We start from the raw sequence: 27,712 nt of genomic DNA on the forward strand, positions 1-27,712 counted from the left end.
TGATAGCGCCACTGTTGACCTCCTCTACTTGTGACTGCAATAACTTTGAATATTATGACTCACGGAAGACACAGAAACCCCAAATAATGCTGGCTTTGCCAATTTAAACAAATCCTGGCTCCTTTCTATTTCATCAATCAAATGAATGTCCTCTCCCTTACCCCAGTGATTAAACCAAGTATTTGGTTCCAAGATGTATTTTCTTTATCAATTATTGTGCTGAGAGATTCTTTCATCTTGGATTTAGAAACTAATCTTCTTATGAGAAACACAGAAGGATGACCCCAGTTTTAACAGGTCTAGGACTTTGAAATCTGTATTACAGAAGGGTATGAGAACACAATATTTAATCAGGGGTGGTGAGGGAGAATTGTACGGGCCCTGTCTGATAAATAATAAACCAGGTACGTTCCATACATGAAATACTGTGTACCTGGTCTGTTTGCTCATCAAATTCTTAGCAAAGATTACGCGTAAAGAATAATATTACACATTTCCTTTGGAATGGTGACCAAGAGGACAGAGAAATATATAACGCACCAAATAGGGTATAGAGGCCAGATTTTAAGATATGCCCTCTTCCTCCAACCAGTCCCCGATTCCTGAAGTAGAAATGTGAATTCTCAAATGTTCAAATTGTTGATAGCTTCAGAAGTTCACACAGGAAAATCAGCATTTCAAAAGTTCTTTTATAATGACAATTTTCAAACATACAAAATTGTTGAAAGGATAGTACAATTATTTACCCACATACCAACCACCTAGATTCCACAATTGTTAATATTTTACTGATCATTTGGATTAATACTTCATATTTAAGTACTTCAGTATTCATCCCCTAAAGAACATCCTTCACTATAATCACATTTAGGACCATTAACAGTAATTCTAATATCATCTAATAGTTAAATTCAAATTTCCCCAGTAGTCCCTGAAATATCTTTTATATCTGTTATTTTTCAAATGAGGATTCATCCAAAGTCATGCATTGCATTTGGTGTTTCTGGTCTTTTAGTCTGGGACTGCTCCCACCTCCTATTTTTTTTTTTTTCTATGACATTACTTTTTGAGAGACTAGGCCAGTTATCTTGTAGAATTTCCCACTATCTGGATTTTTCTTATTGTTCTATTGTGGTATTATTTATTTTTTTCTCTATCCCTTATACTTCTTGTATACTGGAAATTAGGTCAAAGGCTTAGTTCCATCCAGGTTAAGCATTTTCATCAAGAGTTCTTCAAAAGCAATCCATACTGCATCACAGCAGGAAGCATGTAAGGTTAGAATATTCTGCTACTACTGATACTAACTTTTAAAGTTCTTTAACTTCAGTTTTCTTCTAGAGAAGAAGAGAGCAGAGAGCTCTTCTGTACTAAAATTTTGGACAGCAGAGAGCTCTTCTGTACTAAAATTAAGGTGACTTGCAGCTTACAAAATAGAGACAAGCAACGGTTTGCAGAAATAGTCTAAAATAATGACTCATTAGCCATTGTTCCATCATTGATGAGGGAGACGCAACTGGATGTCAAAGGGACTTGAGAAATAGTTGAGGTCAGACTACCTCTCCCCAGGAGGATGAGCGAGCTCCCATGTGGCCTGGATCCTGGCAGTAACTTCATGGAAGTGGACTTGGAGGCCTGGATGACACCAGGTAAAGGGTTAAGAAAGTTGGCAGTAGAGTTTAGTCACCTGTCCCCACTGCTGTTCCTCTAAATTTTAGGAAAACCTCCAGGGAAATAATTAAACAGCCCAAGTGGAAATTCTGGCCCTAATGCTTATGCTGCTTTATTTCAAATGCAACGACTTTACATTTATCTATTTGATTTAAAAAATTGGTTCCTGCTTTAAAAAGCTTCGGGGCAACAGAACAGTAAAATTGTCCAATAAGATACTTAAATCAATTGACAGCACTACATTTAAAAACATAGTGTATCACAAAACAACGTAAATGCCAAGGCCAGTATGAGATTCCCTTTGCCTACACACATTTTTAAAGGCAGGCTTTACACTGGATTTAAACATGTGTACACTGGGGCCTGGTTGAACCAGTGAAGGCAGATGGCATGATGGAAAAGCTTTCCCGATTTTGATGGGCAAGGTGGGGGCTAGTAGCACACTCAAAAATACCATCAAAGCTAAGCTTTTCCTCTTGTTTGGGAGCTGGGCACTGGGCTAAGAGACCCACATTCCTTGCACCATTTAATTGTCACAACAAACCTGTGAAGGAACTGTTACTATTATCCTCATTTCACAGGTGAGTAAACAGAGGCACAGACTGAGACACAAAGAGGTTAAGCAAACTTTATGTTACTGTTTTATGTTAAAGCTGGTGTTTGAACCCAGATTGGTTCTAGAGGCTGTACTTTTAATTTTTAAAACTTCTTCTCTAAACTGACTGCTTTCATTCATTCAGTCACCTATTTAATGAATAATACGTGTGTGTGTGTGCACGCACATGTGCATGCGTCCTACTATGTGCCTAGCATTTCATTTTACTAGGCTCTGGAATGAAATAAAAATCTAAAACGCATGGGGCTCCTCAGTTTGGGCTGACATCAATTCAGGCTAACCCTAATAGTAAGGGTCTTGGATTTGTAGATAAAACCTGATGAGGGGCCTCGTGTCTACAAGTTATTGCTAATGGAGGCTTTTCAGGTTAGGAAATCTTTCTGTTCTGACCACTACATGGACTCTGTGCTGTTAACATTTACTGGCATGTTGGAAGTCTGTTAATATTGGTCACTGTGTAGGCAATATACCAGCACAAGAATGGGCTCAAGGAACTGGATGCTATAAGAAAAGAGTGATGGAGGGAGAATCAAGAGGCAAGAGGTTTACACAAAAAATATCTCCCATCTGGATTGCTCATATTTGCTGTGTTTTCTTTCAATAACAGAAACTAAACATTGCAAGAAAAAAAAACGCACTTTAACAGAGTACATTTATGTTCCTATTTTGGACAGAAGGACTTTTATGAGGAGATAAAGTGGCTTATTCAGAGATGGGCTGTTTCAACAATAACAGTGCAAACAGGAAAGACTTCATTTGCACAGTCTGGTTGAAAGCTTATCAAACTTATACAAGTGCAGAGACTGAGATAGAAACATACTTGAATTTTTTTTTAAAAGACCAATAAAACAACACTTTTCATTGTTTGGGGCTTTATAGTTGTCAAATCACTTTCAGATACTTTGTCAGAAGTACCTTACGTGTATCCTTTCATCCTCACTGGACTCTCCCATTCTCGCTCACACCGCGGCCTCTCAGCTAGTTGTTCTGAGCAGCTGCCCCTCCTGAAGCTACGGGGCTGCAGGCTTTCACCACCTGTGGTCACCCTGCCACAGGAGTGGAGCCTCGGGCCCTTCAGGCCACCTTCCAATGTGGATGAAGTATCATACTAAAGGACATAGCTGTAGACTTCCTGCGTGCTTTCAAGGGGGTGGGAAATGGGGCAATCTGGAATTATGGGGCAGTAAATTCTCCAGTGGGTCAATATTTATCAGTGTTCCATCTTTCCTTGATGGATTGCTTCAAAGTTTAGTTTCTCCATAGATATCTTGCATGGTCCTGTGAATACTCCTGTCAAATGACTGGTTGTGACCCTTTGTGGCTTCAGATGAAGCACTGGTCAGTGTGATAACTCATCATTTCATTCTTTCCCATTCTTATCTCTTTTCCTTTCTTCTTTTCTTTTTTTGTTGGTGGGAAAGGAAAGGCTGTTTAATCAGTAGGCCAGCTCCCTGGGAAGATAGTTGACTAATATCCCAAAGGGAACAAAGGTTTTAAGGGAAGGGATTTACAATGTTAGTTTCAGGTGTATAGCAAAGTAATTCAGTTATACATATACATACATATATATCTATTTTCTTTTCAGATTCTTTTCCATTATATGTCATTATAAGAAATTGAATATAGTTCCCTGTGCTATACAGTAGGTCCTTGTTGTTTATCTATTTTATATATCATAATGTGTGTCTGTTAATCCCCAATCCTCGTCTCTTTTCCTTTTGCCTTCAGTCTGGATGCCCTGTGATTGTACTTTCCAAATAAAACCATACCAGTTCTTAATCCTTGCCTCAGGCTCTGTATTTTAGGAAACTGGGTCTCATACACATATTTATTTCAGACTCTCTCCAACACTTTGAAGTAGACAAAAATATTAGTGTTAGTCATACTTCAAAGATGAGAGAACTGAGGCTCAGAAAGTGATTAGCCTGAGATTACATTCATTCATTTGTTCATTAATTCATTCATTCATTTAACAGACATTTCTCAAGCACCTTCTGTGTGCTGATGGAGTCTAAGACAGACAAGGTTTCTGTCTTCACAGAACTTAATTTGCAGTTAGAGGAGACAGATGGCTCATAAGTACCACGAATGTCTGCTAAATGAATGAATTAATGAACAAATGAAAGATTCTTATCTTTCTCATGGTACCTACTTAGATTAAAAAAATATCAAATTTAAAATTATTTCCCCCTAAAACCCTTTTTGGGATGACATTGCTTTATTGTTGTCCTATACTTATGCTTTATGTACCCATTGAATAATCCAGTATTTGTTCAGAGCCAAATGCTTAGCAGACTCCAGGCACTTTTAGGACAATATAAGAAGAAGGAACAACAAATACAAAGACAATGAAATATAAACAAGGCTGGGTGACTTCAGAAACATAAAGAAGGCTTGTGTGACTGGGAAGTCAGGGTGAGATGGAGAGAGGTATGGGATGGGGTCAGAGAGATGAGCAATAGCCAGGTCATGCAGAGTTCTGAATATGGGTTGTGATTTTATTATAAGGGCAGTCCGAAGCCACAGGAGGATTTTAAGTGATATGATTAACACGATTGCTAAGTGATAATTCTAAGTTTAGAACACAGGCCTTCTGACTCCTGGACCTAAGGACTTCTACACAAAGCAGGTGTCAGAGTTGGGACTAGAAGCTAAACTCTGAGGCTCCCATCCTCTGATGGAGTGAAACCAGCTCCAAAATGGCAGCTCAGACATGAGGCCTTCCGATTATGCAGTAATATATCTGCAGTGGCACCCGTTCTCCTGAAATAGGTGAAAAGACAGACTCCTGGAGTCACTTCCACTGAAATGGGCCTTTACTGTTCCATCTATAGATTGGGAATAATATAACCTCTCATCCAATAGGAAGATGGAGGACCAGAGACCTTGGGAGCAGGGAGCATGTGACCTTGGGCTGCTGAGAATCACCTGTGGTTCAAATAGTCTGCATAATCCAGGCATCATATCGACAGTGTCTGTTCTGCTCATTTAATAAGTGAAAATTATGACATTGCCTTGTCTGGTGTAAAAGATCTGGGTGATTATGTTCAGTGACAAGAGAGGTGTCAGCATGGGTTTCATATTGTTTTGAACATCATCCAGAAAAGTCACAGGCGAGATAGGTAAATGCATCCTGATTAGTGAAGTTTTGTTTTGTTGTTTTTGCGCAAAAGGGATGATGGATTTTGCCACGTGGGGTCCCTTTGCAAGGGATTCTGTGATCCTCAATAAATCAGTATGGGAATGCAAATGTTGGGGTCACTGTTCTGCAGAGAATTCAGGTCTTACCCATAGGCTTGAAGCTTGGCTCCCCTTTCCCTCCCAACTTGCATTTTCTTAAAAGAGAACTCAGCCTGGAGACACAGCTCCCCTTTTCTCTGGGATGCGTCCCTCCAGGGACTGTGGACCACGCAGTCCTCAAGCCTTCATTAACACACGAAACCTGTGCCCATCCCTCATGAGTCCCCACTGCAGACACCCCTTAATCCTCAGCCTGTTCTTTCTTCTGGCTCTGCGGCTCTCAATTCAGTAGTTTGTCTTGACAGCAGAGGGACTGTTCTGCTCTAGCTGACCACTAAGTGACATTTTGATGTTATTAATGTGTATTCATCTGCCCCCTTTCTTCTCCCAAAAGGAGCAAAGGAGACAAACATTACAGAATAGAGATGAGGGGCCTGACCAGGCGATCATGTGGGTGGGGGGAAGGGAGAGAGGAAATTGAAATAGTGGTGAGCTCGATGGAGCTGAGGAAGCGGAGGAGGCTCCAAGGAAAGCTGGTAAACAACAGGGTTTGTGCATCGTGCATCGCAGAATCACACCTTCTCTGAGTCCACTGTTTCACCAGCCTGCCCCCACCAGCCCGGCGCCTCTTAGCAATTCCCCAGCTGTCAGCTCCCTACCTGCCTGGCTCGAGCTGCTCGGCTCAGAGCTGCTCCCCTGGGCCTCTCGCTGGCTTGTCAGTGGGCTGCGTCAGCATCACGCCACACTGTCTCCCGTTGGCCCGGTGATCAACGCCTGACGGGCCAGCCCTCTCTCCCCTCTCAGCTTGGGCCAATGGGAGTCAGGGGAAGGTTTTGGTTACAAATGAAAATAAAATAAATAAGTCATACTCCTGCACTCAGGAGTCTGGGAGAAACATCTTCATGGCCTCGTAAATCTGTCCTTTTAAATTTGTCCTTCTCCTTCTAGGTGCCCCTCCCAACCCCCTGCATATACTTGGCTGCCCTTACAGCGCAGGGGATGCAGAATGAGAGCTTTGGACTTAGGCTACGTGTCCGTAACACCCTGACTCCCGCACGAACCCTCCCAAAGGCATTTGTGCTGTGTGTGTGTGTGTGTGTGTGTGTGTGTGTGTGTGTGTGTGTAAAAGAGCCAGCCAGATAGAATCCAGGCCAGTGACTGCCTGTTCCCACCCCTACTCCTCTGACCTTTGTGACAGGTCACCCAGCCTCCTCCCAAGTCCCCTCTTTGGGGATAGCTAAATTACTCCCAAATCATCAGGGGGTTTTGATGATTAAATGTAATACTCTATTTTAAGATGCCTAGCAGTTTTTCTTAAATACATACTGGACATTTTATTAAAGCTTGTTGACTTTGAATGTTTTGCTTAAGACTTTGTCATCTGTTTAAAAGACGCATGTCTTCAGGCAGGAGATGCTATTAATTTAATACACCTGAATGTGAATAACAGTGTCCAAAAGTTGGTCCTCTGAGAGGATCAGGGGAGAGAGCCAGAGGTCTCAAAGGCACCAGGGGGATGACATGGGTGAGGGGCCAAGGGCTATAAGCTGGAAAAAGCCCTAGACCCCTTTGCTGGCTTGCCTAGGATTTCCAAGTTCATTTCATGAGGAGGAATCACCCCACTCGTCAGAGGGGGTGTCCTCTGAGCAGATGGGGTAGTGGTAGGAGGAAAGCAGAGTCACAGAGGCCAAAGGATTAGAAGGGAAAGAAAGCAAGAGGGTGGCTGCTTGGGCAACTAATACTCAGTGCAGGGGAGCCCTCCCCAAAGGATCAGCTTTAAAGTCTTTTTACTTTAGACTAGGGTGGACAGTCCTCCTTGACCACTGCTGTCCCACTCTCCTTTCCCTCCCTCATTTCAAAGTATAATGTATGTAGGGAGTGGAGTTGTGCCTTCCATCAACTATGGCCATAGGGGTCAACTTGCTGGTATCCTGAGCTGTTGAGGGCCCAGGAGGGATTTGTATGTGATATATTATGGGGTTAAGAAGGAGGAAGAGACTGGGAAAGAGTTAGGTTTAAGGAAAAGTTGCCCAACTTCTGCCAAATGGAAACACTGGAGGCACTGCATGGCAATGAGGCTGCAAAGATGGAGTCATGGCAGTTCAAGAGAGATGTCTGCTGTCACATAATTATTATCCAGGAAGAGTTCAGTGTTCAGAGCCATGTACATTTCTATCTTTGAGTTTGTTGTATCTGTTTCCCCTGCATGGTTGCCATGCTGAGGTGGCAGTAAAGTTTTTATAGACTGGGTTTTGGTGGGTAGAGTAGTTTCCATATTGGGTTGGGGGCCAAGATTGGAAAGGTGGCATCACAGAGACTCTGGTGCCATGTAGAGGTAGGTTTGCCACAAACCTGGTGAAGTTTAATGTGTAGAGTCCCTCATTTGCATAGGGCTCTGTCCATGGCGCTGAGGTTGGCCTGAGATGTTCACACTGGGGTGTAGTCTTCTCTTGGGAGGACAGACACAGGACAAGGTCTAGGTAGGCCCTGTTTGAACAAGAAATTCTAGAGTCCCATATACCTGGAGTGGAAGGCATGGGCTTTAAGTACACATCTCTTTGATTCCATAGATTTTTTTGTCCTGTGTAGAGGGACAGAAAGGGAGGAGGAGCAGAGGGTAGCCTGCAAAGCACAGATTCCTTCTAGCTTGGTTTCAGGGAGTTTCTGATGCTATCCCAATAAGATGCCTAGATTTGGGAGTGCATGTGTATACAGGGAGTAAAAATATTTCAAATGTGCCGAGCCAGAAGCTAGTCCATGGAAAATTCTTCCAAATCCTAAAGCTCATATGTATGAAAGAAACTTGATAAAGATTTCCCCAAATTTGACAACCATCCTAGCAGTTTACATGACAATACCAGTAATGACTTCTGGAACTCAAAAAGCTTTCCCAATCTATTAATAATAAAAGGCAAATTTTGACCAACAGTGCTAGAGGAAAGACTGAATTATTTTCTCTGTAGGATATGACAAAATCATTGTCATGTGAAGAAGTCATCAAAGAGCAAGCAGCCAAAAATGTGGGGGAAAAATGTTATAGAAGCATATCAGGAAGTTAATTAATGAAAATATTACTTCTTTGTATTTGTGGTATATGTTGTATTTATACACTGATTTTTAAAAATTAGATGTGTTCTATTTCTTCATTCTAAATAAACTGATTTTTTAAAATCTAATTTTGACCTTAAGTAGTTTAGCATTTTTTTCCCAGAGGGGCTTCTAAGTTTTATAAACTTCAGCCCCCACAGAACCTGTACTAAACCCCTGTTACCCTCCTTTTTTTCTTGGTAACAGTTTTTAATGCCCCTTATTACTGCAGCTGAGAATGAGAAGAAATTATTTTAACCACTTCATGTCCTCAGTGGATTGGGCTATAAAGACTAAGCCCATTTTTAATAATGTTTATGATGTTACCATATTTATAATGTTTGGGAAGTTTACCAAACTTGCAGTATCATATGATCTTAGGTAAGCCACTGAACATTTTGGATTTTGGATTCTTCATCTACAAAGTAAGAGGGGCAAACAAAATGTTTTCTAGTTTTCTCTCAAGTACTAATGTTCTGTGGCTGTCCCACTGAAGACTGAACTCAGCATTAACAGTTGGAGGTAGACAGCCCAATGTCAGCTGAGGACTATCGGTGTTAATTATCATCCACAGCAATAGCTAGGTCCCCAATGTCTTCCCTAAACAGCCTCCAGTTGCACAGCTTCTCCCCACATCCCACCTCCACAAAGGCGTGGCTCACAATTTACACAACATATGTGCTTTTGCAAACTCATATTTTTCTTTTTTTTTATTGAAGTATAATCATTTTACAATGTTGTATCAATTTCTGGTGTACAGCATAATGTTTTAGTCATATACATACATTCCTTTTCATATTGTTTTTCATTACGGGTTACCACAAGATATTGAATATAGTTCCCTGTGCTATACAATATAAACTTATTTATCTATTTTAAACATAGTAGTTAGTATCTGCAAATCTTGAACCCCCAATTTATCCCTTCCAACTCCTGTTTTCCCCCCTGGTAACCGTAAGTTTGTTCTCTATGTCTGTGAGTCTGTTTATGTTTTATTTTTCTGATTCAGAGTACATAATGGATATGCTGGGGAGGACTTTAAGAAAGAAAATCTATCATGAAGTTCTTATTGACAAACGTAACTTTATAAAAAGATTCTTCAAGTGGATTCCATCCATGTAAAGATATTCATACCTTATATATAATTTCTTAAATTTTGTATATTCAGATTTAAGTCATATGAAGCCACATTAGCAACAGCTAAAGTGACAAATAGGAGAATGAGTTTTGGTCTCAGAATGGGGACAATGGGATAAGATGGAGAGGCCTGAGGTCTGGAAGTGGAGTCTGTGGGTAGAAAAGGGCCCCATTTCCCCCAGATGTCTGGGTGATGCCGAACGGAAAGACAGCTCTTGGAATGTGTCTCTGGTGCCACACTTACTCCTACTTGGACTACAAAATCTTCTTGTATCAGAAATATGACCAGGACAATTCCACACATTACTGTAAATGGATCTGTTTCTACATGTTGTGTATAGTATGTTCAGAACCCATAAACATGCATTTATGTCCCTACCAGAAATATCCACACGGTGATGCAGCTGAAAGACTTCTGCCCAAAGGAGCCTCCATCTCCAGCTCTAACAAACAAACTGCTCTGACTCCTTGAACTTATCCAACATGCATTTCCCCCTCTTCTTACACTATCCCTGGGAAACTGTTTCTGTGCTCTCCCTGCCCCCACCCCCTTAAAATGCACACTGTCTGGGTGCATATGTTATTCTGAAGCAATAATGGCTCTGAGTACACATTTCTTAATTCTTTCTGCTGTGTCACTGTCTCACTGGATCAATACTTGGCACGGGAAGTGCTAACTCGGAGTGAAGCCTGCTTCCTCCTTCCTCTTGCAGAACAGCAGGGTCTCCCTGGAGTGTGGCTGACACTTGTGCATTTACCATTTTTCTTTTCCTTCTGTTTCTGTCTTCCTTCACCAGCTGAGGCTGACCCTGCTTTTAAGGATGGATTTAAGGATGGAGGACTTAGATCTTAATTATTTTTCTTTTATCTCTGTGCAAGGTTTTATTTTAAAATGAGGAAATTACCTGTTTACTTTAGCTCTCATCCCATTGCCCAAGCAGTGTTGTGTGAAGTTTAAGTACATGGATCTGGAGAAAGACTTCCTGGGTTCCAGTATTTCCTATCCTGTGTGTCCTGGGGCAAATCATTTAACCTGTTTAAGTCATAATTTCATAATTTGGAAAATGAGGACTAAAAATGTCCTAAAACATTTCCCAAAGTACGTGTGACCTGCAGGGACACTAGTCCAGTGGGAAGTGTCAGGAGAGAAGATGTCTGTGGCTATCTGTATCCCCTCTCCTGCTTTGTGAGGAGTGGACACTTGTGAAGAATTGTCTGGTGGAGAGAAAAGTGACAATTTGGGATCTGGAGAGGGTTGTTGAGGGTCCTGTGATTTCTTTGTACCTTTACCCTTTCCTGTACAGAGATCTTCTAGGAAACCTGCTTCCTATACAACGTCCCTACCTGGACCTTTCCACCTGTCAGACGGTCCCCTCCCTCTTCTCAAGTCATTCTTCTCTAACCTCCTAATATTTGTGGGTAAGGCTCAGCTTTATCTGGCCACAGGATTTGCTGCTAACCTCTGCCATGTTGTTTTCTACTTCTTACCCCCTTTTTAAGGATGTCCTACAGTGTGATGCCTCCTCCCTTGTCCTTTCCAGCAGCATCTCACACCCCTCTCCACAAAGGTCATAGTAAATTCAGTCATCTTAAGCTAACTCCTAGAATTAAGAAGTTGAGAGGGTAGTAATTCTTTTTTTTTTTTAATTTAAATAAATGTTTTATTTTAAGATATTTTTAGATTTACAGAAAAGTTTCAAAGGTAGTATAGAGAGTTCCTACATACCTCTCATCCAGCTTCACCTGTTGCTAACATCTTACATTATTATGCTGGTTCCAAATAAAGAAACAGCATTGGCACATTACATTACTATTATTTAAACTGCATGTTTTCTGTAGGTGTATTCATTTTTTTCCATGTTGTGTCCTTCCTGTTCCAGAATCCCATCCAGGATATGACATTATACCAGTCATTGTGTCTCCTTAGCCTCGCCTGGTCTGTGACAGTGTCTCGAAGTTTCTTGTATTTGATGATCTTGACAGTTCTGAGGAGTGCTGGTTGAATATTTTGTAGAATGTTACTCAGTTTTTTTTTTCATAACAGCTTTATTGAGACATGGTATTTACATACTAGAATTTACCCAATAAAGTATACATTTTTTTTTTACTATATTCACAGGTATGTGGAAACATCACCACAGTCAATTTTAGAATATTTTCATCACCTCAAAAAGAAATGCCATGTCCTTTAGCTATCAGCCCCCACTTCCTGCACCATATCTCCACACTCCCTAATCCTAAGCACCTAATCTGCTTTCTATCATTATAGATGTTCCTATTCTGGACATTTCATATAATTAGAATTATATAGTAAGTGGTCTTTTGTGATTGGCTTCTTTCATTTAGCATAATGTTTTTAAGGTTCATCCACATTGTAGAAAGTATCAATACTTTTATGGCTAAATGATAATTCTGCTGTGTGGTTATACCGTATTTTATTTATCTGTTCATCTGTTGATGGACATGTGAGTTGTTTCCACATTTTGGATATTATGAATAATGCTACTATAAACATTTACATTCAAGTTTTTGTGTGGTTATATATTTCATTTCTCTTGGGTGTATACCTAGGAACAGAATGCTTGGGTCGTATGGTTACTCTTGTTTAACCATTTGAGGAAGTGCTGGGCTGTTTTCCAAAGGGGTTGCACTGTTTTAAACTCCCACTATCAATGAATGTATGAGGATTCCAGTTTATCTATATTTTCACTAGCATTTGTCGTTACCTAATTTTTTGATTCTAGTCATCCTAGTGTAAGGTGGTGTCTCATGGTTTTGATTTGCATTTCTCTACTGACTAATGGTGTTGAGTATCTTCTCATGTGCTTATTGACCATTTGTATATCTTCTTTCCTTTGCCTTTGATTTTAAAATTGGGTAATTTGTCTTTTTATTGGTGAGTTATAAGAGTTCTTTATATATTCTGGATACAAGTTTGTTATCAGATATATGATTTGCAAATATTTTCTTCCATTCTGTGGGTTGCTATTTTACTTTCTTAATGGTGTCCTTTGAAGCATAAATGTTTTAAATTTTGATGAAGTCCAGTTTACCTATTTTTTCTTTTGTAGCTCATAATTTTGATGTCATATTTTAGAATCCATTGCCAAATCTGAAGTCATGCAGATTTACTCCTGTATTTTCTCCTAAAATTTTACAATTTTAGTTTTTACATTTAAATCTTTGATTCAGTTTTTGTTAACTTTTGTGAAGGTGTAAGGTAAGGAGACTGTTTCATCCTTTTGCATGTGGCTCTTCAGTTGTCTCAACACCTCTTATTTAATGACTAATCTTTCTTTATTGAATGGTCTTGAAACCCTTGGCAAAAGTCAGTTGACCAAAGACACGTGGGTTTTTTTCCGGACTTTCAATTCTATTCCATTGATTTCTGTGTCTATCCATATGTCAGTATCACACCTTTTAAAAAAATTTTCTTTTTAAAAATGTTTTTTTACTTTGTTATTTTTTTTTTTTTTTTGGTGGTGGGGAGGTAATTAGGTTTGTTTATTTATACTTATTTATTTTAATGGAGGGATTGGGGATTGAACTCAGGACCTCATGCATTGCATGCTAAGCATGTGATCTACCGCTGAGCTATATCCCAACCCTGACCGGTATCACACCTTTTTAATTACCGTTGCTTTGTAGTAAGTAAGTTTTGGAATTGAAGAATGTGAGTCCTCTAATCTTATTATTTTTGAGATTGATTTGGCTATTCTGTTCTCTTCTATATGAACTTTAGGATCAGCCTGTCAATTTTTGGAAGAAAGGCAGATGGGATTCTGATAGGGTATAAATTACATTGTAACTCTAGATCACCTTGGGGAGTAATTTTATTGTGCTAGTATTAGCAAATATATTACTTTTCTATATGTTAGAGGCCCACTGATACATTGTATGTTTTATAGAATTGAGTTTAAATTCAGTTAAGAGAAGAAAGGACAGGAAATATGCATTTATAGTGTCCTTTAAAATTAAATAATTACTTTTACCAGTGCTCCTTATTTTCTAGTGTGGATTCAAATTATTGGCTATGGTCATTTGGTTTCAGCCTAAAGAATTTTCTTTAGTATTTCTTGTAAAGCAATTCTGCTAGCAAGAAATTCTCTGTTTTTCCTTATCTGGTAATGTCTTTATTTTGCCTTCATTTTTGAAAGGTAGCTTTGCTTGATATAGGATCCTTGGTTGAAATATTTTTATTTGAACACTTTGAGTATGTTATCCCACTGCTTCTTGACTTCCATTGCTTCTGTTGAGAACTCAGCTGTTAATCTTATTGGAGTTTCCTTATGAGTGATGTGTTACTTTCTTTTGCTCCTTTCAAGATTTTCTCTTTGTCTTTGTCTTTCAGCATTTTTACTACTTGTGGGTCTCTTTTTGTTTATCCTAGGAGTTTATTGTGCTTTTTGGATAAGTATATTAGTGGTTTTTGGCCATTATTTCTTGAAATATTTTTTCTGCCTCTTTTTCTCTTCTTTCCTTCTGGTACTTTCATTATGCATATATTGGTGCCAGTAATGGAGTCCCACATTTCTCTGATGCTTTGTTTATTTTTCCTTATTCTCTTTTTCTTCCCCTACTTTCTTCAGATTGCATAAACTCCATCAATCCATCTTTAAGTTTGCTAATTCTTTCTTCTGCCAGTTCAAATCTATTTTTGAGCCCCTCTAGTGAATTTTTCATTTTAGGTATTATACTTATCAACCCCAGAATTTCCACTTTTTAAAAAATTGTTTCTATCTCTTTATTAGTATTCTTTATTTGCAGCAACATTGTGAGCTTACCTACTTTTACTTTTTTAATCATGGTTTCCTTTAATTTTTTGAGCACATTTATAATGGCTACTTTGAAGTCTTTGTCTGCTAAATCCATTATCTGGTCACTCTCACAATTTCTGTTGCCTGTTTTATAAAGCACTAAATGTCATACTTTATTATTTCTTTGCATGTATCGCATTTTTTTTTTGTTAGAAAGTGAGCATTTTAGATAATGTATTATGCAACTCTTGAGTGCTGGTCTCTCCAGGGATTGTTATTCTTATTTACTTCTTTAGTTGTTTAGTGACTTGTTTATTTCCCTCACCATCTCACTTCTCCCACAGTGTGAAGTCTTTGATGGTGCTCCTCAGAGGTGCGTGCTCACAACCCTGTGATGACTGTGGTTTTGGCAGGGGTCTCTTAGACTCTCTTTTATAATGACCACACCCAACTATTAAGTCCAATTAATTGCTGTATTATTGCTCTGTTTCCAACAATGCCCTGAGGCATAAACTGTTTCACAGGCTAATCCAATCAGATTCAGGCTCCTTAGAAGAGACAGTGCTGAGATTAGGTGTTTGCAATTTGCTCTCACCCCAGGAGGGTGATATGTCTCTTTTGCCCATTTCTCTACAGCAAACTAGCAGTCCTGCAGTTTAGTCTATATCTCCAATGATTCTACCAATTTCCTTCCAACTGCCTTTTGCCATAACTTCCACTGTTTTGAGAGAAACTTTAGGCTTGCATTTTTTCATGCTCTATTGCAAATGTCTGATTCTTTGGAAGGGGACTTGGAACTCTCTGTTCTATGACCTACTAATTCCTGCAGGCAAAAATCTATGAGCCACAGATCTGGTTGCTGAAGACAGGGACAGTACCATGCTTCTTTCTTAGTGATACTCCTGCTTTAGAAACTGAATGCTTGGTGAATGGAGAGAGCAGCAACTCAAGGTCTCCTCACCTTGCTTCTCTTGGCATAGAACTCAGCTGTGCAAGCCAAGGGAAGCATGACTGGGGACACAGTGTTCTCAACTGCACTGTGCCCAAGGTAGAGCCTCTGTCCCATGAATGGGGTCAGGGTTGAAGAAGGGAGCCCCTACTTCTTGGCTCTATTCACTTGGTACTTAGCTTTAACAACAGGTAGCTGGGGGAAAGGTGAGAAATGCCAATGTCCTGTCCTTCCCAGGACGATAGACTTCTGGGAGCTGGAAGGAGAGAGAACCTTGTGTTCTTGGTGGCAACAGTTTGGAGTGGAGTCTCCACTTCACTAAGATGGGACAGGGGAGGAAAGGTGTAAGTCTTAGTTCAAATACCACTAACTCTTACTGAGTTTTAGTAGATTTCCATGAATAAATTTTTCTTTATTTGCTGTATACTAGTAGAAATATTTCCAAGGACTTTACTGTTTGTAAAAACAATTTGAACCAGTTTTGCTAAAGAGTGGGTCTGCAGAGTTCTTCATGCTGTAATGCCAAAAGGGGAACTCTTCAACTCTAGAGTAGTGACTCTTAGTAGGAAGGCATATCAGAGTCCCCTGTCCCGCAACACGGAGAGTAACTTGTGTATGAGCCATCGGTATTGGTGGTAGTGTGACATCTCCCATGGGTGTGTTGGGATGGAAAGAAGTCTAAAAATAACTGGGGTTCTTTCCTGCAATTGGGAAGTACTTGCAGAGAGAACTCAATATGCTGCCTGTGCAGTTAATGTCCATTGATCCCAAGTAGATGAAGACTATAGTTTTATAGTTAAAGTAATGTAAAGAATTAAGAGCATAACTTCTATAGTCAGACTGCCTGGGTTTGCTTCTTGGCTTTACCTTTTATTCATTGTCTGACTTCAGTAATTTGCTTAACCTTTCTGTACCTCTGTAAAATGGGAATAATATAATTGTTTTCACCTTGATAAATGTCAGCTATCAGGCAGGTCATAAACACAGTGGGCTTTTGAGTTTTGTTAGACAGATAAATGGAACTGTCTAATGACAAACATGGAATATCAGTTTTCAAAGAAGGAATTAATAATGCATTCAATTATGATCAGTGTAGTTAAGTGTTTCTGGGGTGATTCAGAAAGCACTTAAGCTTTTACAGGAACCCAGCATCATGTCTCTGAGAGGAAAAGGTGAGGGAGATGGACTGAATCCAACCTGGCCCAATGACATCCCCTGGAAGTTAATTTTGCAATGAACCCTTAAAATCTGCATAGCTTACTTACCATTTTTCTCTTTTCTAAAACAAGTGTGCCAAATATACAAAGGAAAAATGCTATTGTTTAGATGCTTTGTGTATGGAGTTTTATTGTGTTACAAACACAACAGGTGTCACAGCATTTCCTGAAGGGTTGGATTAGCTGAGCCATAAGGTCTCGTGTCATCCTAAGAGTCTGTGGTACTTCTTATCAGCACCATCAATACTTCTTCCCCCAAAGTCTCACTCATTGCGCTGCCAAGAAGCAGCCCCGCAGAGCCACTGTAGTGAAGTAAATTTTACTCTTACTCCTTCTGTGATCATTATAAATTCATCATTTCCAGCTGCTCCCAAACTCATTTCTACCTTTCTTCTCTGTGCTTTACAAATTGTGTAGCTTGGGGGTGGAAAAGGGATAACTTTAGTAGGGAAGCTATTGCCAAAAACATAAAATGAAAGAACCGCTTTTCTTTGTTTCAGTTCTGCCGTCTCAGAGGATTTCTTTTATTTTATTTTTTTCCTTTTAAATTACATCTCCTAATTAGGTCATGCTACTGGAAGTGACCTACATTTCAGAAGCCAACAAGCAACAACAGAGAGGCAGGGAAATGGGTGAGAGAGAAAAAAGAACGGCTTCAAATGCAGCTTTTCTCAAGTGATTTGCTTGTGACAGAAGTTTCCATAAACTTGATCTTTAAATGAGTGTTGGTTCAATGCAGTATTTTGAAAGCTTATTTAATGGGATACACTGTGATCTTTTATTCATTCACCATGCACACATGATTATCGAGCACATTTTGTGCATATGTGTGAAATATACATGTATTATTTATATATTTATATAAATATTTATAAATTTATAAATATGTATTTCACACACAAGTATATATACAATGTGAGATATATATACAATGTGAGATATCTATATCTGTACCTATATCTATTTCTATATATGTATGTATCTGTGTTTAATTATTGGACATGGTTGAGGATGCAAAGAAACACAAGAAAGGCTAGCTCCTTTCAAGGAGTTTGCAATCTAGTTGAGAAGTAAAGACTCTCCCCAAAAGAGTTAGAAATATGAACTACTATATAGCAACAGGAGATATATTGCTTATCTATTGCTGCTGAAAAAAATCACCCAACACTTAGTGTCCTAAAACAATAGATATTTATTATCTCGTGTAGTTTCTGTGGGTTTGAAATCCAGAAGTGGATTAGCTAGGTGGTTCTGGTTTGGGTACTCTTAGAAGGTTGCGGTCAAGATTTCAGCCAGGGCTACTGGCTGAAGGTTTGACTGGGGTTGGAGAATATGCTTCCTAGTTGGTTCACTCTCTTAAGTGGTGAGTTTGTGAGAATTGTTACCATGTGTATGTCTCCATAGGGCTTCCTGAGTGTTCTAATGACATGGCTCCTCACTTCTTCCGGACTGAATGGTCTAAGAGAGCAAGGCAGATGCTGCAATGACTTATGAACTGGCCTCAGAAACTACACATCATTTCCATAATATACTCTTGGTAATATATGTCAGTCCTATCTATATGGGAGGGACTAATACCATGAGGGGGGCATCCCCATGGACTGTGTGGGAGGCTGGCTACTCCAGGGGCCAAATGATTTGTTTAGAATTTAGGAGCTATAGAAGTCAAGAAGTAAAAGAGGACGACCATGGGAGTAATGTAACAGTTTCCTAGGGCTACCAAAACAGATTACTGCAAACTGGCAATTTAAAACAACATGTATTTATTCTATCACAGTTTTATAGAATAGAAATCCAATGTCGAGGTGTTGCAGAGTTCCCTCTGAAGGATCTAGGGGAGAATCCCTGCTTGCCTCTTTCCTAGCTTCTGATGGAGGCATCACTCCAATCTCTGTATCCATCTTCATGTGATATCCTCCTGTGTGTCTCTGTATCTTCACATGGCCTTCTTAGAAGGATACTAGTCATTGGATTTAGTTCCCATCCTAATCCAGTATCACCTCATCTTAACTAATTACATCTGCAAAGATCCTATTTCTAAAGAAGGTGATCCACAGGTACCAGGTGTTAGGACTTCAGGATATCTTTTAAAGGGACAGAATTCAACCCGCAACAAATGATCAGGAAAAGGGGTTATGAGGAAACAGAATTAGACTTTCACGTATGGTTAAGATTTGGATGGAGAAAGAATAACATTCTAGGTGGGTGAGGTGTGATTGACAGAGAAGATGAGGAAGGTAAGAAACCGTGAGTTTTATTCAGTAAAATCAAAACACAAGTAGGTCAGTCTGAATGCAAAAGAGTTTTTATGTAAGGGAAGTGGTGGTACTTTAGTTTGAAAATTAAGTTATGAATATATTGTGAAAGGTATTACAAGACATGTTAAGAAGTTTGGACAATAATGAATCATTCAGGGCTTTCCCTTTTTCTTTTCTTCCTCTTTCCTCCTTATCTTCCTCGCTCCCTTCCCGCACCCCCACCTTTCTCTCACACTCTCTTAAGCCCATAATTACTTATTTCTTTTTATTATGTTAATTGAGGGATAACTTACATGTATAAAAAAGTACAAACCTCAGCAAATGTTTACTTAACATACATAAGCACACATACACACCCATGTCAGTACCTCCTGGATTAAACTGTAGAACAACTCCAGCATTCCAGAAAGTGCCCTTTGTGCCTCTTCTCAAGCCACTTTTATCATGTCTATCACCATAGAGTAGTCTGTCCTTAAATTTCATATAAGTGGAATCATATCGCATGTATTCTTTCATGTCTAGTTCCTTCTCATTATTGCCTGTGAGATTTATCCGTGTTATGTGTAGCAGTAGTTGGGGTTTTTTTTTTTTTATTGCTGAATAGCAACCCATTACATGAATATACCACCTTTTATTTATGCTTTGTACTACTGATGATCATACTTAAAACTTTTTAGTGTATGGCGTGACTTGATGAAAAGAAGAACTGCTTGTGGCATGTGTTGTTGAATAAATGAACAAATAAACTGTAGTTGGCTTGAATTGCTAAAGGAGGTTTCTAAAACTTTAGGGTACACCAGTATCACACAGAGAAAGCTTGTTGAAAATTCTAATCCCTGAGAGCAAACCCCAGATATTCTGAGACAGAAGTCTGGGACCTGGGAATTTTACAATTTTAACAAACTCCCATGGTGATTTTCTTGGAGGTGATCTTTGGGCCTTCTTTTGAGAAACACTGAGGAAGAGTTTGGAATTTAGGAGACAGGAATTGAATAGTCAAATTAATTTTCTTACTGATGCATCCTAATGATCACCTAAACTAGGATGTTGGCCCTGCAAGGGAAAAGGAGGGGATGGTTATGAGATGAGAGAGACAGAGGGAAGACTCAGGAGGCATTGTTGACGGACTGGCAGTGAGGAGTGAAGAAGACAGATGAGCTTCTGTGGTGTCATGCTGGGATGACTGAAAAAAAGTGACAACATGTACAGAAATAGCAAAGTCACACTAAGAACTTATTTTATGGAGCTCATGAGTCCAGGGCAGTCCTGTGGTTTGAGAAAATGATGTAGACCCATGACAACATCTGGATGGTAACTGAGGAGGCTGTGTTGAGGGTTATTGTTATTTTCTGATCAGATTACTGCCACCTTATTGAGCCTAATGCCAGCCAAGGTCCTAAAACTTCAATTTTGAAAGTTCCTCAAAGTCCTTCTGGTCTTCTCTCGCCTCTAAACAGGCTAACCTAGAAAAGAGACCAGGTATGACTTTGCTCAAGGTTTCCAGGCAGACTCATGGCCTCTTTTGATATTGTTAAAGATGGTTCTGAGTAGCCCTCTAGCTTAAATGCCTGAACATTTAAAAACCTGTTTAGATGTAAGTAAAGTATATCTGGTTGTTCTTTAACAGCCTTGCTTTTGCCTTCAGTTCATTCATAGAATCATTGGTTGTGCATATTCCTTCATACACAGGGTTGAGAGCCCCCTTCTCCTCCCGGTCTTTTCTTCTTCTCAAGGATATATGAAACCAGTTCCATTAGTCTTTCTTTATAGATCCAATTTCCCAAACCTTTAATCATTTTTCGTGCCTCTCATCTGGAAATATGTGATTACATGCTTGACTAAGAGAAGCATTCGTTTTCTCCACGCTGCCTTGGCATTGCTGGAAAGAGCTGGAAGAGTGTGATCTACAGGTGCAGTGCACTTTTACCATGGATATGTTCCCTAAAAAATGTGCACATAAAATCACCGTTTGGGGGTGAAATTGAATTGTACTTTCCCCTTTGCTCAAATTATAATCTCAGTAAGGCTTTCATTTTATTTCTCATTGACCTTCTCTGAACTCTAACTTCTAACACTTTAGTTGTAAAGTATGTTCCTCTTTCTAAATTGTCAATGGCTGCAACAATTTTTTCCCTGCAAAAACATGATAAAAAAGTACATATTAAAATTTCTCTTTATCATAATTTAGCAATTATCACTTCCTCAAAAACTGAATTTATCTAACTGGAAATTTTAAAATTCTCTTTAAATCAAGGAAAGGTAAAATATCAGAGGGTCAAAAACTTTCTGGCAGGAGCTTTGGTAGCAACTAGAGACCACTAATTCTAAATGAAAGGATTTTGGGAGTGATCCAACTTCTCCTTAGCTTGGGGAATTTATAGGCCCCGCCCCACCTCTTGTGGAAGGCAGAACTCCATCAATCCTCTTGGTAGAGCTGGGCGGGGCTTACACATGGAGATGGGAAGGGAAGGCACATTGAACAAGGCTGGCCTTCCCATTCAGAGAATCACTTAAGTTTGTGAATGCTTAGGGCAATGTGCAGGCATCCTTTATTCAGCTCTTTTGAGTATTTGAAGAAAGATAAGGGCGGTTTCAGGCGGCAAAGTATTTGCATCCCAGGGAAGTTAAATTAGTAGCTGAAGATGACACTGCCAGTAAGTGTTAGGGTTAGAAGAAGAACTAAAGATTGCAGATCTAGTGTGTTCTTGCCAGGAACCAGAGAAACCTGATCATGGTGAATGATGTCAGGCTTGAATAAAGACATTTCTCACTAGGGCAGCAAGGTTAAATGCTCAGAGAGGCAAGAAAATCCTGTCTTCCTTCATAGCCATCAACATTTCTTGCCCCAACTTGGAGAAAGCATTCCGTACCCATTTTCCAGGAAGGTAACAGAATTTATGTAGGATATAGAGAGACAGCAGAGCCAGAGTCAGTAATAACGTGCAGTTCTTCTACCGCCAATTGACAGAGTATTTGTCTGTTTCCTCTTCCAGTTGTCCATGTTTATGTTGCTGCTTGCCGCCCCCCAATCCGTTTCAACCCTGGGCTTTGTTTGACCATTTGTCAGCTTCCCTGTCTTGCTTACTGAGGAGGTTCTGGGCTCTAAGCAGAGCAGTAGTGTGGATGAGAACGGCAGAGCTCTGTGTTCCCCAGATGGAATCATTCCAGGATGCGTTAGCTTTGGTGCATTTCTTGAAGAAAGTTCAGACCAGATGAAAAGGCTCCATTTCTTAATTCTGGCAGCAGAACTGTAACATTGCTTTTATAACATCCTCTCAAATTTCAGTGATGCTTAGAGGCAGTTTGCAGAATGCGTTCTTTCCCGACCAGGTTGTTTTGTCAAAAGCCAACAGGATCTCTTCTAGGGAGTGAGACTGTCCACACGTTTGGCAAGTAGTTCATCTAATTGGATCTATGGACATACCCTCCAAGGATTTCCTGGCTCTATGTGACTGGGTTATGGAGAAGCTGGAAAAACACACTCTTGGGGATATTTGGCTCAGAGAGGCCATGGGCTTTCCCCTTCTTTCAGAGTGATGAGATCTTGTTTGCTACAACAGTATGAGAAGATGAGGGCTTTTCTCAGGATTGTGAGTTCCCATTCCCTGGAGTCCCCGTAAAACACAAGGGCTCTGCTCCCCTGCAGAGGGCACGGAGATCTTAAGCCCTCTGTAGCACTCTGGGTCAGCTATGTTTGGAGGGGTGCTTTTTTAGCTGTCTTCTTATTTTTATTTTTTAAGTAAGCTTTTTATTGACGCATGACTTACATACAGAGAAGTGCATAAATCTTAAGTGTATTGCTAGATGAATTTTCACAAAGTGAAACCAGTCTGTGTAAGGAGCCTACAGATGAATGAATAGGAGACACCGGGAGTCCAGAAGACTCCTTACTGCCCCTCCCTCGAACTGCCTCCCTCTCCCAGGGGTCACCACTATCCTGACTCCAACACCATAGATTATTTCCGCTTTTTAAAAAACCTTACAGAAATGAAACAATACACTGTTCTTTGCATATCTGGCTTCTTTTGCCCAATGTTGTGAGTGTGACATCCATTCACGTTGAGAGGGTAGTAATAGTTTGTGCACTGTAATTTCTGCTTAGTAGGCCATTGTATGTACACTGCACAATTCATTTATCTACTTCTCTGCTTATGGACATTTGGGTGATTTTAATGTTGAATTTTAACTTTTTTTCTCCTTTTTCAGTTTTATTAGGTAGAATTATTACAGTTTGACTGCATATACATATTATATTGCATGTAAATACATATATACAGTATACTGCACTTTTTTTTAGTTTACATATATGTACTAATTATTGTTTCTAAGAACAGATTAGATCTTTAGCTTTTTAAACTTACATAGTTATCAAAGGAATAAAGTCAAGTACAAAATAAGAATCAACAGAATGCAGTACTCCAATCATAAAAGACAGTCAAATGTGCTCACACATAATCAAGAAATCAAAATAATAATTAGTTCATTTGTGTCCTTATTATTATTGTTATTATTTTTTAGATTCCTCGTATAAATGATGTCATATGGCATTTTTCTGTCTCTTTCCAGCCCGCTTCACTTAGAATGAGAACTCTCTTTTGATGTGCCTCTGCCTGTGTACACCGAGTGTACACGGGGTGTCACATTAACATGCATATGTGTGACCTCACTCTCTGCAGAGATATAGCAGCCAGAGAGTATCGATTTTTAGGTCTCAAGCCTGATTTCAGATATTCAGATTTCAGATATACCCCTTGTTCCTTGAGTGTACTTGAGCTTATCAAATCAGTTCTGCCACGTTTGGTGAAAATGGTTCTGTAGATACAAGACATGTAAATATACTTTTCAAAATCTGTTCCTTCTACATAGTTATTTTGATGCTCTGTGATTTTCAGCTGTGCACAAAATATGTGTATTTAGAAAAAACTTAAATTGCATATAAAACCAAACCAAGTTATTTATATAGAATTTGAGCACAGCAAACTTTTACATGGCTGATATAAAAAATATTTTTACCCAAATTATACTTCTTACCCATCTTAGTTGGGTCATCTTGCTTAAAGCATATTCTCTTTATTACATATTATTTATTTTATAAAACTAAGCATTTGTTTACAAACATGAAGTGAATCCTTTTTTGAAAAGAACATGCCTAAATACAATGTGTGTGATATTTGTTGTAAGTTTATCTAACATGAGATTTTTTTACCTTTCATATTTTCAGCCATTAGGGATGAAAAAATGGTTCATCTTCTTCTTAACATATATATGAACCAAATTATTGAAGTTGTTTTTACTAGATTAATAACTATCCTTCTCCAACCCTACTTAACTTATAAAAAGTCTTCAATTATGTTAGCCAGTACCACATAAGTAGCTGTGATAAATTATTCTATATGCCAACTAAAATCTGAGCATAACTCTCCCCACAATAAAATGAAGCAAGCAATGGAATTACCAAGAGTACTTTTCCCTCTAAAATTACGAGCACTTTTTAATGGATTCAAATATGTGAACAAATATTTGGAGAATAGTTTTGTGTATTTGTTTTGAGTAAAACATGTTTACAAGAGTCACCAATGAACTACTAACACAGTAATTAATTTACTATGCAGCGCTAGTTGGGAAAATGGCTTGAAATTGTAAAAATGTCTTGTAAAGGATGATTTAATTTAATGATTTAACATCAAGTATTATCCCCTTTAAACTCAAATTTATGGAAAACCCTTCTGTGTTGTCTTCACTTGCCTAGCATGGTAATTTAGTGAGGCAAGGAGCATGGTTGGGGAGAAACAGACCCCTCCACTCCAAGAGGGGAGGGTGGAGGGAACCCTCCTGCTCTGTCACTGCTCTCCCCCACTTTTGTTCAAGTAGCCCTTCTTGAGGCTCTCTCATCTGCTGTCCTCCCCTGTCCACCCTCACCTCCTATGGAATAACTGAAAATGTGGCCAGAAGAGCACAGACATATGTGCTCATAACTTCCTTCCATCTAGGCCCAGATGGAGTCAAGGGCAAAGACCATTTATGAGTGTGTGTTTTCATTTGTGTCAGTGACTAGCTCTTGTGCTAGAAGTTCAAGCAGGAAAATCCCAGTGACTTTCATGTTCTTGGATTACTCAGATAATCAGCCATGTACAGCCTGAGTTCCCTCCATTCCTGACTGTGACCTTGGACAAGTCACTTAGCCGGTCTGAATCTGGAAATGGGGATGACCACACCTCCCTTCATTGCCTTGTGAAGCGCAAACAAAATAATAGCGTTGGAAATCTCTTTATAAGAGTAAAGCATTATAATTTTTATTATACTTGAGTAAAAAATTAGTTTTTTTTTTTTCCAGCCTGAATTGTCCCAGCCCTTCTGGCTCACTCACTCCAGGTTCTTTAATCAGTTTATGACGTATGGATTTAGTCTGATATTTTACTGATATTTTGTATGTATGATATTTTTTGGAATGGTAAATATTGTGGTGTTCTATGGATTATCCAGGCACAGTGGAAAAGCTTCATGTATTTTTAAATAAACAATAAGAAAAAATTTACTATTTTAATGAGCCAGCATATGGTCTTTATGTGCCTACTACAGACTCTGCTTAGTAAGATTTCTTTTTCTTTTTTAGAAGCAACAACAACATTCAGAGAAAAGCTTCAGGGTTTTGCTCTTATAAAGTGTAATAGGAATTTCACCTGGCCACCAGCCAAAGGATATAGTTAGGGGCACATTGAGAGTAAAATAGCTAGTCTGTGTTTGATCCCAGTCAGGCTCTTTCCTTTGGTTTCAAAAAGGTGTGGGGTGTAAGGAGAAGGGCTTTATAGGGCTTGTTAAAGTGTTTTCTCCTAAGATCCCCTTGTGATCCTGGTGATTCCCATGGGATTCCAGCTGATTCTCCCCTGAGGACCTGCCTAGCAACGCTTAGAGGATTTGTAGAAGCCTGGCAGAATCGATATGCAGCTGGAAGCGCATGCTTTCAGCTTGGGTAGGAAGGATCGAGGCCAGGAGGTGACTGTGGTTTGCTGGTCACCCTCATGTCCAGCGGAAGCAGGGTGCCTCATACGGCTTACAAGGCTATGTGGTGCTTCTTCCCAGGACAGGAGGGTGGGCCATCTGCTTAACTATTCAGTTTGCTCATTTTTAAAAGGGAGCTGCAATATTATCCATCTTGACATTGTTCTGAGCACTCAGTGAGATAATACTTACAAAGCAATTAGTGCAGTGTCTGGCTAAGGTTAAATCTTTAGTTGCTATTGTGTGTCTCCCATTTTCACTTGGATGGAGAGCTCCAACTTGAAGTTTCAGTGTTCTTGTCAAGCACCACCAGCCTCTCTCCTGAAGCTGCAGAAGCCTGGTCCCACTACGGAGCTACGGGAGAGGGATAAAACACCCCTCGTCCCAAGTTTGCAAGATTCTCACCTTTGTCTTATTGCTGCTCATCCAGACCCATCCCCCGTCTCCATCAGCAGATTCACTTTTTTGAGCAGATGGTAGTTTCCAAAAGTCGTGCATAATCTTCTGTAGGAGCCAGCAGCCCCAATCTTGGAAGGAATGACTGGGAGCATAGTTTAAAAATAAGCAAAAATTACAATCATTAGAACAATAAATATTGGTTGGCCTGGATTGGGTTCTTTCTTGTACAGGCGACAGGGAAAGGGGATGAAAGAAAAAAGTCAAACCCTTTGCTTTAGCCTCTCCTGTGTGGCTAAAGGGAACTGGGACCCTTTCCCAAGTGAAGGAGCAATGCTTCTTGATCCTGGGTGAGACACAATATGACAGTAACATGCCCCCAAATTCATAAACATTGGAGGGAGTTGACAGCTGGTATTTTAAGGGGAGATGATTTACTGGCTAATTTTATTTACCTTGCTTCCTTTGCCAAGATCAGCTGCTGCTTTGCCCTGTGCCATTAAGTCCCAGGGGGTCCATAGGCAGCAATTTAGAAATCTATTCCCTTTCCGTGGCTAAGTTTCTCTCCACCACCATGGATTTTTCATAGAGAAAATAGAGAATCTAGAAACCATATAACTGTTGGGGGGAGAATAGGTTCTTGCCTTGTGCAGGAAAGAATTCAAGAGCATGGCATGATAAAGTGAAAGCAAGTTTATTTAGAGACATACACACTCCATAGACAGAGTGCAAGTCTGTCTCTCAGAAGGGAGAATGGCTTAGGAGATACACACTCAATAGGCAGAACGTGGGCCATCTCAGAAAGGTGAGAGGGAGAGAAGCTGAGAGGTGTGGGGTGTTTAGTTTAAAGTAAAATTAGATACACACTCCATAGACAGAGTGCGGGCCAGCTCAGAAGGTGAGAGCGAGAGCGACCACGAGATGCGGGAGTTGTTAGGTTTTATGGGCTCGGTAATTTCACATACTAATGGGTAGGATTACTCCAACTACTTTGAGGAAGGTGCGAGGATTGCCAGGAAATGCCCCTCCCCACACACTTTTTGATCTTTTATGGTCAGCTGGGGAACTGTCATGGTGCCTGTGGGTGTGCTGTGAGGCTCAAGGTCTACCAGAGGTCACATCTTCTGCCAACTTGGTTCTGACCAGTTTGTCCTGTCCTCAATGGCAGTGTCATTCCTCCAATGGTTGTGCCCTGCCCCCTTTCCTCCCACTTCGTAACCAGAGACATCTTTAATGTTTCATCAAAAGCTGTCCTATATGAGAATTTATTTATACATAGCCATGAGTGAAAGGCCCCAGGGGGCTGCAGCCTGAGCAGATTTGGTTCAATACCTGCAAAGGAATTTAAATCAGCTTACCAATGAAGAAAACTTCCTACAGGAAGA

At 39.7% G+C, this 27,712-nt stretch overlaps 1 non-coding gene across 2 annotated transcripts in view; it reads left to right on the plus strand.

Annotated features, from left to right (window-relative positions):
* The window catches only part of LOC105093564 (KLF transcription factor 7), a 205,647-nt gene that overhangs the window by 163,180 nt on the left and 14,755 nt on the right, over window positions 1-27,712 (plus strand). The window lies entirely within an intron of this gene.

Source organism: Camelus dromedarius, chromosome 4 (genome assembly GCF_036321535.1).
Source record: "Camelus dromedarius isolate mCamDro1 chromosome 4, mCamDro1.pat, whole genome shotgun sequence".
In the NCBI taxonomy this organism is placed as follows: domain Eukaryota; kingdom Metazoa; phylum Chordata; class Mammalia; order Artiodactyla; family Camelidae; genus Camelus; species Camelus dromedarius.